The following is a 17,632-nucleotide window of genomic DNA, read 5'->3' as shown; positions in this document are numbered from 1 at the left end:
TTGATATATAGGTGCAGGAGGCCACATATGTGAACAATTTCAGCTTCAGAAGGAGAAAAAAAAATATGGAAAGTAACCAAACTAATCAAACAATAGGAGAACAATCCCTGAACTGAAAAAAACTCTGCATTTGAAGTATAGTAGTTAATATAAATGGATAATAATAGACTCTCTGGAAATGGGTAACATAAATGTCAAATAAGGACTTTTGAAACAAAAGTTCCACATTTCTACAGACACTCTAATGTCTAGAACTAAAAGTACTACCTCATCTATGAAAAATAAGAGTTATGGGTAAAAAAGGAATACAAACAGAGAAGTAAACATTCTAAAGATCTTATCTTTTATCTTATCATGGAAAGTATGAATTTAGTAGAGTGAGAAAAGTGAAAGTATTCCAAATAAATAAGAACATATCCTAAATTAAAATATTGGAATAAGAGAAAATCATAATAGAGAATAAATATGCTTTCAGATAATAGTGGAGGCATATGTGTTGGAAAGTTGCAGTAACTAATAAAATGGTAAAGCATATTTAGCTCACAAATTAACAAAGGAAAAACTGAGTTAATAGCTTTATCAAATTAGCAAACTTGGGGAAACAGTGCAAAATAAATAGTGTTTATTAAATTAAATATTAAATATGTAAGAAATTAAAGTGTATCAGATATTATACAAAATGTGGATATTCTGTTATTCTTTTTAAAAAAGGCAATGCCATAAAATTGAGTAAAAAAAACATTTAGTATGTGTTGCTTGCAAGAAAGGAATAAAATGAAAATAAGTAAAAAATAAGAGGCCATGCATATTCATTTATTCAACAAATAATTTATGTAATGCTTACAATGGACCAGGCACTATTCCAATTCCTGGGAACACAGCAAAAAATAAAACGAAGTTTCTGCTTTCAGTGAGCTTACATTCTTGTAGTAGATATAGGCAATATATGAATAAATATATAATATATTAAGTGGTGGTAAGTGCTAAGAAGAAAACTAGGGAGGCATAAAGGGACAGAAAAATGGAGTGAGAGTATGAGGTAGAACCTCAATGACAAGGTGATTTTCATAGAAACCTGAATGAAGAGCACAAGCAAAACATGCAAGTACTGGGTGGAAGAATATATTCAAAGCTGTGAGCACATCAAATGCAAAGGACCCAAGGCCAAAACATTCTTGGGATTTTTTTGAAGGACAGCAAAGAAGTCAGTATGGCTGAAGTACAGGGCCAAGACAAGGATTAGGCACTCACATGACCCTGAGAATGAATACTTCCTTAAATATTGTGTACTGGGTTCCTCTTTTGCCTCATCCTAATCTTGGCCCTGCTAAAGTGGAACGAGCAAGGAAAGAAAACGATATGGGAAGCTATTGCAGATTTTGGCAAGAGATATGACATTATCTGACTTAAAATTTAACAAAACCACCTAGGCTTTTCTGAGGAGATAGAAGGTAAGGAGTACAGTAACAGAAACAAGAAGACCTGTTGGAAGGCTATTAAGGTAATATAGGTGAGAGATAATGTGAGCTTTGATAGGGTAGTGGTAGCAGTGGAAGTCATTAGAGGGGGTTGTATTCTATATATAATTCAAGTAGCATAGCCAAAAGAACTTCTTGATAGATTACACATGAGGTGTTAGAGAAAGAAAAGACTCAAGGATGGACATAACAACTAGAATAATGGAACTGTTGGACAATGGTGTAGAACAAGGTTTGGAAAGAAAGGATAAAGGAATGAAGACTAGGAGTCATTTTTGTTTTTGTTTTGCACCAAATACACTTGCATTTTTAAAAAGATTTTATTTATTCATGAGAGAGAGAGAGAGAGGCAGAGACACAGGCAGAGGGAGAAGCAGGCTCCATGCAGGGAACCTGATGTGGGACTCGATCCGAGACTCCAGGATCACTCCCTGGGCTGAAGGTAGGCACCAAACCACTGAGCCACCCAGGGATCCCCAATACCTTTGCATTTTTTCAAGTAAATGACAAAGACCCAGTTTACCAGCTTTACTTTTTTGAACCTAGGCTTAATATTACATATTTTGTTTAAATATTGTTTATTTTTAAAACTTACTAAGTTGTCAGCGTTCACGCACAACTAGAAAAGCATCTTACAGTTATATTAAATGAAAAATCTATCACCATTAATGCATTACTATATTAAATACTGACAAAAACTGAGATTATTTTTGTGTAAGATTCATCCTGGCAATGTTAACTTCACAGCAGGTTGACTCTATCTACCTGGCTCACATTTGAAACACAATGAAAAGCAAGTCTATGCTGGTGTTAGTCTGAGAGTCATGACCACCTTGGATCATGTTGAATAAAAAAGCAAAGTGAGTGAGTTAAGCATCTGCCTTCAGCTCAGGTCATGATCTCAGAGTCCTGGAATCAAGCCCTGCATCGGGGCTTCCCTGCATCGGGGCTTTCTGCTCAGTGGGGAGTCTGCTTCTCCCTCTGCCTCTCACTCTTAAATAAGTAAGTAAGTAAATAAGTAAGTAAGTAAATAAATAAATAAATAAATAAATAAATAAGTTTTGAGGAAAAAAGCAAAGTACATACAGAGGTTCACGACAATTTTATTTTATTTTTTTAAAGATTCTATTTATTTATCCATGGGAGACACACAGCGAGAGAGGCAGAGACACAGGCAGAGGGAGAAGCAGGCTCCACGCAGGGAGCCCGACGTGGGACTCCATCCCGGGACTCGATCCTGGGACTCCAGGATCACACCCTGGGCCGAAGGCAGGTGCTAAACACTGAGCCACCCAGGGATCCCGCAATTTTAAAGACAAAAACCAAAACAACAAGAAACTCCCAACTCCCAAATAGTGCAAAATAGTGGTCCTATTATGTGGTCCCAACAATAAACTCAAAAGTCTATGACAAATAGGGCTCCAATGAGCTGTCTATAAATACTTTAGGTTAGGTACAGTTATACTGAAAGTTCAGTTCATTTGAAATCTTCAAAAAATAAATGTTCCTGTTAATCCTCATTGGTGCCCGTTATAGGTAGCATTTCTGTTACATGCCTGCATTGAGTTGCTTGTTACCCAAGTGTAGCAGCTGCTCCTTTACCATTTATCGTTAAGAACTTTAGCCATTTTCTTCAACCTCTACTCTTTCTTCACCATTGTGAATAATTCTCTTTGTAGTGATTTTTCTGCCACTAACCATTTTAATGAAGATGATATAGATTTAGAGTTGCCCATCCCACTACCACCAAATGCTGTGGAAAAGAATGAAGTGAGGCTATGACCTGGTGACCTAAAGAAGTAAATTCTGTATCGAAAGAAAAAAACTCTTTCCAGAGACAGAAATCCACTGAAAGAATGGAAGAATGAATGACCCTGCGCCTTGGCTCCTGCTTCCACAGGAGGCCTCTTTGACTCCCAAAAATGAACCTCAAATGCATCTTTGAAGAAGTCAATTGAAAATGGGCACCTTCTACCAAAAAATTCCCTGAAGATGTCACCTAGGTTATGGAATGTGAAGCCAAACTCAAACAGATTGTCCAAATGAATTCCACCTCCACCTCCATCACTTATTCTTCTTTGCCATATTCGTCATAGGTCCCCATTTTTTTAGTATCTAATAACATTTCATATGCCTCAGCTACTTGTTTGAATGTTCTCTAGGCTTCTTTATTCTCAAGACTTTTATCTGTTGGGGTGAGTCTGAGGACAGGCAGCTGGCAGGATGGGTGGCAGCTCCTCACACACTTCCCTTTCTCTGAAGACTTTAGTTTTAAATATGTGAAGCTTCAGATGTCCATCAAACATTCAAGTGTATATGCCAGCTGACTATATACATCTGGGTTTGAGAGAAGTCCAGGCTGAAGAAATTAATTTTGGAAATGTGTCAAGGTATAAATATTATATAAAGCAATAAGATTGGATAGCATCACCTAAGGTATGAGTATAAGAAAAAGAAAATGTCTGAGATTCAAACTCAGACCTTAATATTTGAAATTATCTTCCCACCATAAACAACAAAAAGAGTGAAGAAAACATATATAATGTCAGTTTTCAGACATTAGAGAAAAAGAGTAAAGGACTGTGACCTCTAAAATAAGGAAAAGAAGTAAAGTGGGCCCTATGATTATTTTGTGCTTGGAGACACCTTCTGGTGTCTTGGACCGTGGTGCTGGGAGAACATCAAGCAGAACACATTAGTCTGAGTTGACAGGACAGAGAATTGAGTTTGAGGATGGAGAACTGAAGAGGGGAGAATTAGTCAGGAAAATCTCTCCAGAAATCTGCATAAGGGTCTTCTTAAGTCTTTGGTTAAACATTAATCCACACATGTATACCCCCACAACACAAATAAAATAACAACCAAGAGCCCCCACAGAACTGAGAACTACCTGAGTTGTGACCAGCCAGAGTAAAAATACCTCTGATAAATGTTGGACATTAATAGAAACACCAAAAAGGGTCACACCTTAGTAAATTAGCCATAAAGAAAAGGCTATCCTAGATTTTCCCTGACAGAATTTAAAAAAAGAAATCTCCAAGAAATCACCTTGATACAAAAGTCTGTCAAATTTTAACACTCCTTTTTAAAGATTTTATTTATTTATTCATGAGAGACACAGGGAGAGAGGCAGACACAGGCAGAGGGAGAAGTAGGCTCCCTGTGGGGATCCCGATGCGGGACTCCATCCCAGGACCCCGGGATCATGCCCTGAGCCAAAGGCCAACAGTCAACCACTGAGCCACCCAGGTGCCCCAAAATTTAACACTCTTTAAAAAAGACAACAAAGTCCAATGTTCAAAAATATTAATTTTCATAGCCTAATAACCAATGAAAAATTATCAGGCATGCAAATGTTACTCATACCAGGAGTAAAATCGTAGAACAGAAACAGACACAAAAATGTTAAGAGATAATGTACTCAGCAGACAAATACCTTAAACAAGTGTGATAAATATAATATGCTCAATAGTTTAAAGAAAAACATGAATACAATAAAAATAACAATGAGACAAGACTAACACACCTATTAGGGTAGCTAAAATCTTTTTTGAGTAACAATACCAAGTGCTGATTCTGATTTGGAGCAATTGCAACTCTGACACATTCCTGGTGAGCAATAGTATAGCCACTTGGGAAAACAGTTTGAAATTTTCTTATAAAGTTTGCTCATTAAAGATAAAAACTTATATTTACATAAATACCTGCATATGCATATGTAGAGCAACTTTATTCATCATTGCCAAAAATTGAAAACAATTAAAATGTCCTTCAAATTGCAAGTGCATACAACAGAAAAAAACTACTGAAACATACAACAACATGAATTAATCTCAAATATATTATGTCAAATTAAAGAAGCCAGACTCAAAAGCCTATATACCCTATGATTCCATTTATACAACATTGATGAAACTCCTAACTAAAGAGATAGAAATAAGACTACTGGTTCTGCAGATAAGAGTTGTCTACAAAGGATGTGTATGAAAGAACTTTAGGGATATCTTGATCAGGGTGGTGGTTATACAGTGTGATGCATTTGTGGAAACTGAAAGAATTGTACATCAAAAATTATAAATTGGTGACACCTGGGTGGCTCGGCAGTTGAGCATCTGCCTTCAGCTTAAGGCATGATCCTGGTGTCCCGGGATCGAGTCCCGTATCAGGATCCCTCATGGAGCCTGCTTCTCCCTCTGCCTGTGTCTCTGCCTCTGTGTGTGTGTGTCTCTCATGAATAAATAAGTAAAATCTTTTTTAAAAAGTTTAAATTGTAGCTCTATAGGTTAAAAATAAATTTTAATTGTTTATAAATAATAATGTATTTTGGAAATATTGTCTATGACAACAGTAACACTAATGATGAGAGGAGAAAAATGGAAGTTTGTGGTAAAGTTCTTACCCTGAACCTGAAAGTGTAATGTATCTGAAGGCAGACTGATAAGTCAAACATTTACATTATCAACTCTAAGGAAAATGATCTAAAAAAATTTAAGAGGTAAAGCTAATAAGCCAATGAAGGAAATAAATTGTCAACCCAAACCAAACCAAATAAACAAACAAACCCTCTCAACACAAAAGAAGGGGGAAAAAGACAAAAAGGAACAAATAATTGATAGAACAAATTGAAAACAAAGAGTAAAAAAGTAGAATTACATCAGCCACATTAATTATTCCATTAAATGTAAATAACCTAAAATTTTTAATTTAAAATATTGTCACAGTAAAATACCATTATATGTGCCTATATAAGAAACTGTAAGTGCCTACAAGTCAACAGCCTTAAATATTAAGCCATAGGATGGAGAAAAATATACTATTCAAATTCTATCCAAAAGAAGGATTGAGTAGCTACTTTAATATCAAATAAAGTAGATTTCTAAATGAGATATATTATCAGGGATGAGAAATACAAACCAAAACCACAATGAGATCCCACCTCACCCCAGTGAGAATGGTGAAAATTAAGACAGGAAACAATACATGTTGGAGAGGATGCGGAGAAAAGGGAACCCTCCTGCACTGTTGGTGGGAATGTGACCTGGTGCAGCGACTCTGGAAAACTGTGTGGAGGTTCCTCAAAGAGTTAAAGATAGACCTGCCCTATGACCTAGCAATTACACTGCTGGGGATTTACCCCAAAGATACAGATGCAGTGAAACGGCAGGACACCTGCCCCCCAATGTGTATAGCAGCAAAGTCCACAATAGCCAAACTGTGGAAGGAGCCTCCGTGTCCATCGACAGATGATGGATAAAGAAGCTGTGGTCTATGTATACAATGGAATATTCCTCAGCCATTAGAAATGACATATACCCATCATTTGCTTCGACGTGGACGGTATTATGCTGAGTGAAATAAGTCAATCGGAGAAGGACGAACATTATATGGTCTCACTCATTTGGGGGATATTAAAATTAGTGAAACGGAATAAAGGGAAAGGAGAGAAAATGAGTGAAAATATCAGTGAGGTTGACAAAACATGAGAGACATCTAATTCTGGGAAACGAACAAGGGATAGTGGAAAGGGAGGTGGGTGGGGGGTTGGGGTGACTGGGTGATGGGCACTGAGGGCGACACTTGGCGGGATGAGCACTAGGTGTTATGCTATATGCTGGGAAATTGAACTCCAATAAAAAATATTATCAAGGATGAACAGGATACCACATGATGATAAAGGAATCAATTCTAGGAGAAGATACAACAATTTTAACTGTGCATACATCTAAAAACAGATATTGAATAAACATAAAGCAAAATCTGTCATAAATGAGAGGAGACATAGATAATGTACAATTAGAGTTGGAAATGTCAACACACTTCATTCAGTAATTGATAAAACAAGCACACAGAAAATCAGTAAGGATAAAAAAGACCTGAACAACACTAAATACCAATAATGATTCAATTAACATTTATAAAACACTTCATTCCAAAACAGCATAATTTTCAACTACACATGAAACATTCCACAAAGGACCATATAATGTGACAAAAATAAGTCTTAATAAATTAAAAGAAATTTAAAATAGAGGTTGTTCACTCACCAAAACAATATTAAATCACAAAAAAATAGTTAAAGGATACCACTATATGTTGTATGTAAGTGATGAATCACTGAATTCTACTCCTGAAACCAATACTGCCCTGAGTTGGCTACCTAGAATGTAAATAAAAATCTGAAGAAAAAAAAGATACCTAGAAAATCCTCAACTACTTGGATATGAATAGACAGCCTTCTAAATAACCATGAGCCAAAAAGGAAACTGGAAATATTTACCACTTAGTGATAATCAAAATGCAACACATCAGAGCATCTGGGTGGCTCAGTCAGTTAAGCATCTGCTTTCAGCTCAGGTCATGATCCCAGGGTTCTGGAATTGAGCCCCACATTGGGCTCCCTATTCAACTGGAAGCCCACTTTTCTCTCTCTTCTCATTTCCTCTCTCTCTCTCTCTCTCTCTCTCTCTCTCTCTCTCTCTCTCTCCCCCTCTCTCTCTCTGGCAAATAAATAAAATCTTTAAAAAATGCAATATATCAAAATGTGTAGGTCTACAGATACAGCAGTGTTTTTATGGAAATTTATAGCTTCCAATGATTGTATTAAAAAGAAGAAAGATTTTTTAAAAATCAATGATCTAGGGCAGGACGTTCAGAAATTCTGAGTGGGAAGCTTGGTAAGTCCTTTACACACACACACACACACACACACACACACACACCACAAAACAACAACAAAAAACTAGACAAAACTTTCAAAAACTACGATTACAGAAATCTGTAAACTAGCAAAAGGCATAAAAAATTGAGAAGAGTCTATTCAAGGAAATCTAAACTTCAGTAAGAATAATGAGAATTTGTGGCATTTTAGTCTGGAACTGCTCCTATATTCACCTCCAGCTCCGTGTCATGGTAATTCTCCAGAGATGAGGTAAGTCATAAGGACTAGCAACTTCATTGCTGGACAAAGTGGTCCTGAGCTAGAGTTGAGCTAGAGTTGGGCAGAGCTAGAGTGGTATCTCAACTGGTATTGTTGAAAACAAGAGCAACCTCAATGACAAACTATCAGGAAAAGCCAGCGTAACAGCTAACTTGAGATCTTGATACTGGTTATGGCAAGCAACAGACAAGCAAATCAGCCAGAAATTTAACATGATTTTTTTGGATAGGACATCAAAAGCATGAGGCAACATAAGCAAAAAGAGACAAGTGGGATTGCATCAAACCAAAAGTCTTCACAGAAAAGGAAACCATCAACAGAGTGAAAGACAGCCTATGGAGTGGAGAAAATATTTGCAAACTATTCATTTGGTAAGAGTTTAGAATTCAAAATACATAAGAAACTCACTCAATAGCAAACAAGAAAAAACCCCGAATAACCTGATTAAGAAACGAGCAGAGGACCTGAATAGACATTTCTCCAAAGAAAACATAAAAATGGCCAAAAGGTATATGAAAGGATATTTAACATCACTAATCATCGTGAAAATACAAATCAAAACTACAATTGAAGTATCACTTCACACCTGTTAGAATGCCTCTTATCAAAATCATAAAAGATAATAAAAGTTGATCAGATGTGCAGAATTGGGAATCTTTGTATGTTGTCGGTGGAAATGTAAATTGCTACAGCCATTATGGAAACAGTATGGAGATTCCTCAAAAAAATTAAAAAATGGAACTATCATATGATAGAGCAATCTCACATCTGGGTACATATCTGAAGGAAATGAAATCAGTATCTCAAAGAGATATTTGCACTCCATGTTTATTGCAGTGCTATTCATATAGTAATCAAGATATGGAAACAACCTAAGTGTCCATTGGTGGATTAATGCATAAAGAAAATTTATATTAGTCACCCTTCAAAAAGAAGGAAAATTTTATTAGTCACCCTTTAAAAAGGAGGAAATTTTACCATTTGTGACAACACTTATGAATCAGTCAAACTCATATAAGCAGGGAGTAGAATGGTAATTACCAGAGTTTGTTGGGAGGGGGAAATGGGGAGTTTGGAGGGTACAAAATTTCAGTTGTGCTGTATGAATACATTCTAGAGATTTAATGTATAGCAATGTGACTGACTTAAAACTACATTGTATACTTGAAATTGCTGACACTAGATCTCAAGTGCTCCCAACACACACAAACTACATGAGGTCGATGGTCAGAATGGCTAAGATTAACAAGTCAGGAAACAGCAGTTGTTGGCAAGGATGTGGAAAAGAGGGAAACCCTCTTACACTCTTAGTGGGAGTGCAAGCTGATGCAGTCACTCTGGAAAACAGGGTGGAGGGTCCTCAAGAAGTTCAAAATAGAGCTACCCTACAACCCAGCAATTGAACTACTGGGTATTTACCCAAAGGATACAAACATAGTGGTTTGGAGAGGCACCCCCCCCCCAATATTTATAGCAGCAATGTCCACAATAATCTAATATGGAAAGAGCCCAGATGTCCATTGACAGATGAATGGATAAAGAAGATGTGGCATATATATACAATGGAATAGTACTCGGCCATCAGAAAGAATGAAATATTGCTATGTGCAGGGATGTAGATGTAACTAGAAAGTATTGTGCTAAGTGAAATAAGTCAGTCAGAGAAAGACAAATACCATATGTGGAATTTAAGAAACAAAACAGAGGATCATAGGGGAAGAGGAGAAAACATAAGATGAAAACAGAGGGAGACAAACCATAAGAGATTCTTAAGGAAACAAACTGAGGGTGCTGGAGGGGAGGTGGGAGGACGGGGAAACTGAGTGATAGGCATTAAGGAGGGCACTTGATGTAATGAGCACTGGGTATTATATGCAACTGATGCATCACTTCATCCCCTCTGAATCCCCTCTGAAACTAGTAGTACATACGTTAGTTAAATTAAACTTAAATAAAAAACAAAAATAAAAAGTATGTAAGATGATGGATATATTAATTAGCTTGATAATGGTATTAGGTTTATAATATATACATATATCAAAACATTACATTATCTACTTTGTTTTTTTCTCTTTTTTCTACTTTGAATCATACAATTTTTATTTATCAATTGTACTTCAGTAAATCTGGAAAAAATCTTGTTGACTGTATTGCCTTAAACAAATCACTTAACTTTCCAAAGTCTCAGTTTCCTTATCTGTTGTCAAGAGTTATAAAAAATCTGTGTCATAAAGTTGGTCATGAAGATTAAATTTTATGCTTGGAACATAGTGGGATCTTGACAATTGTTATCTGTTATTTTTATAGTGCAGTTGTTTCCAAACATACATTAATATAAATAAAGAGGTCCAGTGAACCTGCCTTTGTTAATGACTGGAACTCTTACCAGTAGAAGTCTCTTTCTTTTCTCTAATTATGATAGTCATCACTTTATTTTTTTTAAGATTTTATTCATTTATTCATGAGAGACACACAGAGGGAGAGAGAAAGAGAGAGAGGCAGAGACACAGGCAGAGGGAGAAGCAGGCTCCATGCAGGGAGCCTGATGTGGGACTGGATCCTGGGTCTCCGGAATCACGCCCTGGGCTGAAGGCGGCGCTAAACCGCTCAGCCACCCGGGCTGCCTATAGTCATCACTTTAAAGGAAAGATTCTGTTAGTGTTCTGCATTTCTCCAGTGTATACTTTCTGGCAGAGATCATACACCCAACAATTCCAACCAACACTTTTTTATGAGGATAATACTCAAATCTTCATCTCCTTGGAGTCTAAGCTGCATTGTGAATGAAGTAAAGTCATATAAGGGAGAATAAACAACAACCACTAGAAAGTGCTAAAGGGGCAGCAGTGTAATTTCAGGGTGTTAGTTAGTTCCAGAAGTGGAGAAATAAAATAAGTAGAGATTCCAAGGGGCAAGGGAAGAGTTTTGGGAGAGACCACAGTGGAACAATATATAAAGCAATGGGTGGCACACAGGCACATTTACCAATATTTGTTGACTTCCATAAAGATTGCTCTGTATGATTTCAGTCATATATGGAATATAAGAAACAAAACAAACGATCACAGAGGGAGAAAAGAGGGAGGCCAACTTAGAAACAGATTCTTAACAACTGAGAACACCCTGATGGTCACCAGAGGGGAGGTGGGTGGGGGTGAAGTGAAATAGGAGATGAGGATTAAGGAGGGCACTTGTAGTGATGAACACTGGGTGATGTATGGAATTAGTTGGTCACCGTATTGTACAACTAAAACTAATATAACACTGTATGTTAACGAACTGGAATGAAAATAAATACTTGAAGAATTTATAGTATTTTTGAAAATGGGTGCAAAGATAGAGATCAAAAAAGAAGGGCTAATTGAATATCCAGTTAGAGTATTTATAGTGCCAAATTCCCTCTACCTCAGCCAGTGGATGTTTGCCATGTTTATTCTCACCCCAACAAAAGTCTGAGGTTTTATTCTCTGGAGAGCTTTCTGAACTGCAGAATACAAGGCATATACTTATGCCCTCATCCTAACCCTGGCTGAAAACCAAATCCTACCTCAAACCCTAACCCTAACCACTAACCCCTAAACCTAGCCATAACCAAAACCCTAACCCTAATCTTATCCCTCTGCAGAGGTCTCTAAACTGCAGGATAATAGGCACATACTATCATCCTGGCTCCAACCCTGACCTTACCCATATTCTAGCCCTAACCCGAAGCCTAATCCTGGATCTGAGGAGGAAAAAAAAGATTTGGTATATATGTACAATGGAATATTACTCAGCCACAAAAAAGAATGAAATCTTGCCATTTGCAATGATGTGGATGGAGTTAGAGTGAAATAAACTATTCATAGAAAGACAAATACCATATGATTTCACTAATATGTAGAATTTAAGAAACAAAACCTATGAGCAAATGGAAGAAGAAAAAGGAAACAGACACTTGACTATAAAGAATACAATGATGGTTACCAGAGGGGAGATAGGTGGGGGTATAAGTTATATAGGTGATGGGGATTAAGGAGGGCACTTATGATGAGCACTGGGTGTTGTATGAATGTGTTCAATCACTAAGTTGTATGCCAGAAACTAATGTTACACTGCATGTTAACTGGGATTTAAATAAAAACTTTAAAAAATAATCTTATAAAAATAAAAGAGAAAGCTTGCTCCAACTTAACTACCACAATATCCATTTATTTATTCATTCAACAATAAAATATAGTAATGAGGTAGTAAGAAATCCTATCGGGAAAAAAATGAAGCAAAACGAGGATAAAATAGTGAGCAATGCTGATTTAGGATGGTCCTTAAGGAAGTGATATTTGAGTGGACCCCTGATATTAAACGAGGGACTGGGCCATGTAGTTATCAGAAGAGCATATATATAGGGCTTTATAACCATGATGGAAATTATCAATCCAATTCTAAGTGAATTGGAAGACCACTGGAGGATTTTATGCAGGAGAATGACAAGATCCAGCCTTCAGTTTTGGAACAATCACTCTGGTTTCTCTGTTGGGAACAGACTTTGGGAGAGGGGTTAAGAGTAGAATCAAGGGGCTGCTGCAGTTATCAAGGGAGCAGACACAGGTGAATGAGACTGGGTAGTAGTAGTGAAAATAGAGAGAAGTGGTCAAATTCTGAATTTATTTTGAGGGTACAGCTAACAGGATTTGTTGACTAATTGATATGAAGAAAAGGTAGGAATCAAGAATACTTCAAAGTGCTTGGCTTGAGTCATTGGAAGAATGGAGTCATCACTTTTTTTAAGATGCTATTTATACATGAGAGACACACACACAGAGAGGCAGATGCATAGGCAGAGGGAGAAGCAGGCTCCCTGTGTGGGACTCAATCCCAGCACCCCGGGATTACAACCTGAGTTTAAGGCAGACTCTCAACCACTGAGCCACCACCCAGAAGTCCCAGAATGGAGTCATAATTTACACAGAAACAGGGGAAACTGAGAGAGGAACAATTTTTAGGAGTATAGAAATCATTTATGTTCTAAATATGTTCAGTTTTATAATGACATAAAGCTTTATATTATTATTATTATTATTATTATAAAACTTTTAAGTGTAGATTTTAAGAAAAATGTCTGGAATTCAGGGGAGAGATGAGGCTAGAGATATAAATTTGGGAGTCGTGAGTATATAAAAATGGTGCTTAAATGCAGGAGATTAGATGAGATCACCAAGAATGTGAGTGTAGGTAGAGAAGAGGAGAAGACTAAGAACTGAAATTTTTGGCACTTTAATACTTCAGAGAAGTTTCATACAGAGGAACCATAAAAGGACTTGGAAAAGAAGAGAGAGATCATTGAGGCAGGAAGAGGACAGGGAGAGTATGGTGTGCAGGATGACAAGTAAAGAATATATTTCAAGAAGGGGGGTGTGTTGAAAGTCTTTTTTGCCCCATGTCACATGTTCCTCGACCCCCTTTTTGCTCAGGACTTTGCTGTAGCAGCTGTATGAAGGGGAAACCTGATGCTACCTCATTCATCTGTTTCTTCTACTATCTCCTCCTGCCTTGGGGCTTCTTTGCTCTCGCTGGTTAGAACACCTACAGGAGCCTGCTCGGGGATTCTAGTTCATGGACAAGACTGCAAGTGCCAGTGAGTGAATACTCTCTCAGATTACCCTTGGTCAATGGGAGATAGAATATGATGGACAAACACTCCTCTCTTTATGTCTGCTGGAAAATTCTGAAGTGCATCTATGCAGTTCCACAGGGAGTCTTCAGTGTGAATAATCCACAGTTGCCTACAGTGGCAAACAGATCAATACCATACCCTGGAATTGATGGTCCCTCCCTTCCTGATTCATTCTTCTCAGTCCCCTTTCTTATTTCCTGAGCCAGCTCCTCAAATAAACCAACTGCATGCGAGTCCTCATGTCAGGTTCTGTTGGCTTTCTGGGGAACATAAGTCATGATAGGGGGTGTGATCAGCTTGGACAAGTGCTGCAGCAATTTGCGTGAGATGAGGATTGAGAATTTACCATTGGATTTAGGAAAGTAGAATCATTGAAGACATCAAGCAAAGCCGTTTCAGTGGAGGATAGGTTCAAAAGCCTGGCTGGAGAAGATTTAGAAGAGAATGCCTCTATGTTCTCAACGGTATGTGGCAAGGTCATAGACGGAGTGGAGGCATGGACAAACTTGGGAGTATTGGATGTGTGATGAGAGAAGTATGAGGTAGCCTTTTTGAAATTTGGAAAACAAACTGAAGAGAGAAGTAAAGTAGAAATATCTGGTGGTACTGATGACTCATTTGAAGTTTGTGGTTGTGTATTTTTCTCTAACCACATTCATCTGTTAAGATGAAAATGTGGAACAAGTGGTTTCATTTCACTAAAGTTTAGATGTTTAAATCAAGCGTGCTAGGGAGATAAAAAGGTCAAAGGTGCTATGATGGACCAGGGGATGCAAGCTGGGTAAGAAGGACTTTAAAAATGGGGAGGGGGGTCAATTTCGGATGGTGTTTGAGGATAATAGGAGAGATGGACCAACATTGAAATTGTTTAGAATGCTTTTCATGCAATGGTTTTATCAAAGTTAGCTAATTAAGCTTACTATTACATGTGATATCCAAGTTGTGTCAGGATAAGTTCGCAGAATATAAGAAGGCACTATTAAATTTTATGGGAAGCAGGAGTTAACCGAAACTGTCCCAGGTAAATGGGGACATCCTATGACGCTACTCATATGGCAATTTTTATACTGAAAAGCAATAGATTATAGTCACTAGGAGCATGAAATATTTAGAGTCATAGTTTCTGGGATCAAAACCAGGCACAGAAAGCCTAAGTAACCTACCAAACGCGCCTAACACCTAGCACAGTGACCTACAATTCTTTGGATGAAATTCATCAAGACTGGCTTCTACCATCTCATATTGTCTTATGTGTTATTACATTTATCTTCTGATTCTAAATTTGACGTTGCTTCTGTACTTCAGGTTATGTTCCAGGCTTTTATGGAATAAGTACCCTTTATTCTTCCCAGGTCCATTCTCCATTCTGTTTATTTGAAGTTCCTTGAAATAGATGTCAATGTTACTACCATTAATGCATAACCAGATTTGACCATTCCTTTAGAACTAGGGAAGTCAAAGCACAAGTACTTCATCAGCAGTGTAGCTATTAGCAAGGAGCTTTTTGGGTTATATTTTTAGGAAATCATAGCCCCCTGAAACATGGCCTTTAACAACTCAAGTTGAGACTAGGGTCATCACCTCTTAATTACCTGAATGGTAACTCCTGCCTGAGGCAGGTCTGGATTATAAGCACCTATCACTATACTTTTAGGCCTCTTGATTCATTCAAATTCCTTGACTCTCTGCCTCCCGCTTAAAAAGGAGGCATTTCAAGATGAAATGATGATATATATATATATACTAAGTAGATTTTTAAAACTAGTTTGTAATGTGACATATAGAAATACCTAGTTTAATCATGACTTCTTTTTAATTTATTAGGATGGCTGAAATAAAAGGATAAAGGAGTGCTTTGTTAAATAAATACATTTTTGTATTTAAAAATAACTTTCAAAAATACTTAAAAATCATTGGCAAAAATGAATGATGAATTAGGAATGTGCATTATACTTTCAAAATAAGGAAGACACAAGAGGTCCATTTTATAAATGGTACAGAATTCCATTTTTACCAAATAAACAAGTAGCCAGATGTATGACTCCTAGGGGAATACAAGTGCCCCCCTCTGGAAATTCCTAATATCTGGGATGGATAAAACTGGAATGGGTCTAGAACTCTGTTCTAGGGCCCTGGAATTCAGGAAATGTGTTTCCTGTGGTTACAGATCATTCTGGGGATACTAGACCCCCAAATAATCCACTTCCTCAGATCAGCCAAATCAGAAAACCTCTTCCCTCCTTTCTCACTTCTTTAGCAGTAGCTTCTCCTAATCGGCAGCCCTTCCCTTGCCTTTACATGCATCCTGCCTTTCAGAAGAGACATCTTTTTTTTTTTTTAATCCCTTCCCTCAAACCTCTAACAATCCTCAGGAATGGAATCTACAAGTCTCCTAGAAACACTGGGCTAGTTCAGTCCTAAGGACATGTTTTAGTTGACTAATTATAAGAAGTCCAGATATGTCACTACTTTTATATTTTTAAAAATTCCAGTTGCAATGAGGGAAAGAGAAAGAAAATAATGACCTCTGTCATCTACTTCTAACTTCTTGATTGTCACTGGTACCAAGTTAAGTTTAAAGGTACATACAACCCACATAAGGGATACTTCTTGATACGTATTATTAGACACAATACCCAAATAATTGACTAAAATATGAAACCATTTCCATTATGTTATTTTATAGACTCAGCTTCACATATGTGGTGTATATTAATTCCCTCAACTATAACACATTCTTTCAGATTTGTGCGGAACCTTATACATTAGAAATGTGTCTGTTTTAATGACTCTCATAAAATCTCTAGGATTCATTATCTTAATTTTACGAATGAGAAAAGCAAGGTCCAGAAAGCACGGGATAGAAAAAGAAGCAGTGTAGTATGAAGATAAGATCTCTGGCCAAGGAGTCAGCAGATCTGGGTTCTCATAACTCCTAACTTTGTTTCTAACTCTCTGTGTGGTTATGTTTAAGTCACTTCCCCTCTCTGAGCTTCAGTATCTACATTTATAGAATGAAGTGATTAGGCTTTCTCAGCTCTGTTTGCATATTATAATCACACAGGAAATTTTTTAAACATCCATTCTTCAGCCCTACCTCCAAAGATTTTGATTTTATTAATTGGTCTCAGGCTACTGTGATTTCCACAACACTACATTGACCAAGAAGAAGCCAATCCAGGGAAAGGCACAAATCCAGTCTGGTATTTCTGAAGTAGAGAAACCTCGTCATTTAGTGTAAGATCCAGTTACTCTGGGACATGTCCTAGAAGGGAGTTTGAAAGGCTGAGAGTGTTAATGGGCATACTCTTAACTTTGAACCTCTAAGGGAGAGCTCAAGGCTCCATCCACATTTCTCTCCCTCCCTCTCTCTCTCTCTCTCTCTCCCTCCCTCACACACACACACACACACACACACACACACACGTACATGCACACGCACATGCACACACACACGCACGCACACACACACAGAATCACTCCAGTGGAAGTGTTATAGGAGCTTGAAAAAGAAAGAAGAGTAATGATAAAAGTCAAGGACAGAAAGAGTTCAAGAGGTTTAGG

At 37.4% G+C, this 17,632-nt stretch overlaps 1 pseudogene; it reads right to left on the bottom strand.

Moving 5' to 3' along the window:
- Positions 1-3,098: 3,098 nt before the first annotated feature.
- On the bottom strand, positions 3,099-14,549 carry LOC129518159 (dnaJ homolog subfamily B member 6-like; annotated as a pseudogene).
- Between the last annotated feature and the right edge of the window lie 3,083 nt (positions 14,550-17,632).

Source organism: Nyctereutes procyonoides, unplaced genomic scaffold, assembly GCF_905146905.1.
Source record: "Nyctereutes procyonoides isolate TBG_1078 unplaced genomic scaffold, NYPRO_anot_genome, whole genome shotgun sequence".
Lineage (NCBI taxonomy): Eukaryota > Metazoa > Chordata > Mammalia > Carnivora > Canidae > Nyctereutes > Nyctereutes procyonoides.
Note: the sequence above shows the minus strand (reverse complement) of the source record. Positions and strands in the feature narration are given on the sequence as shown.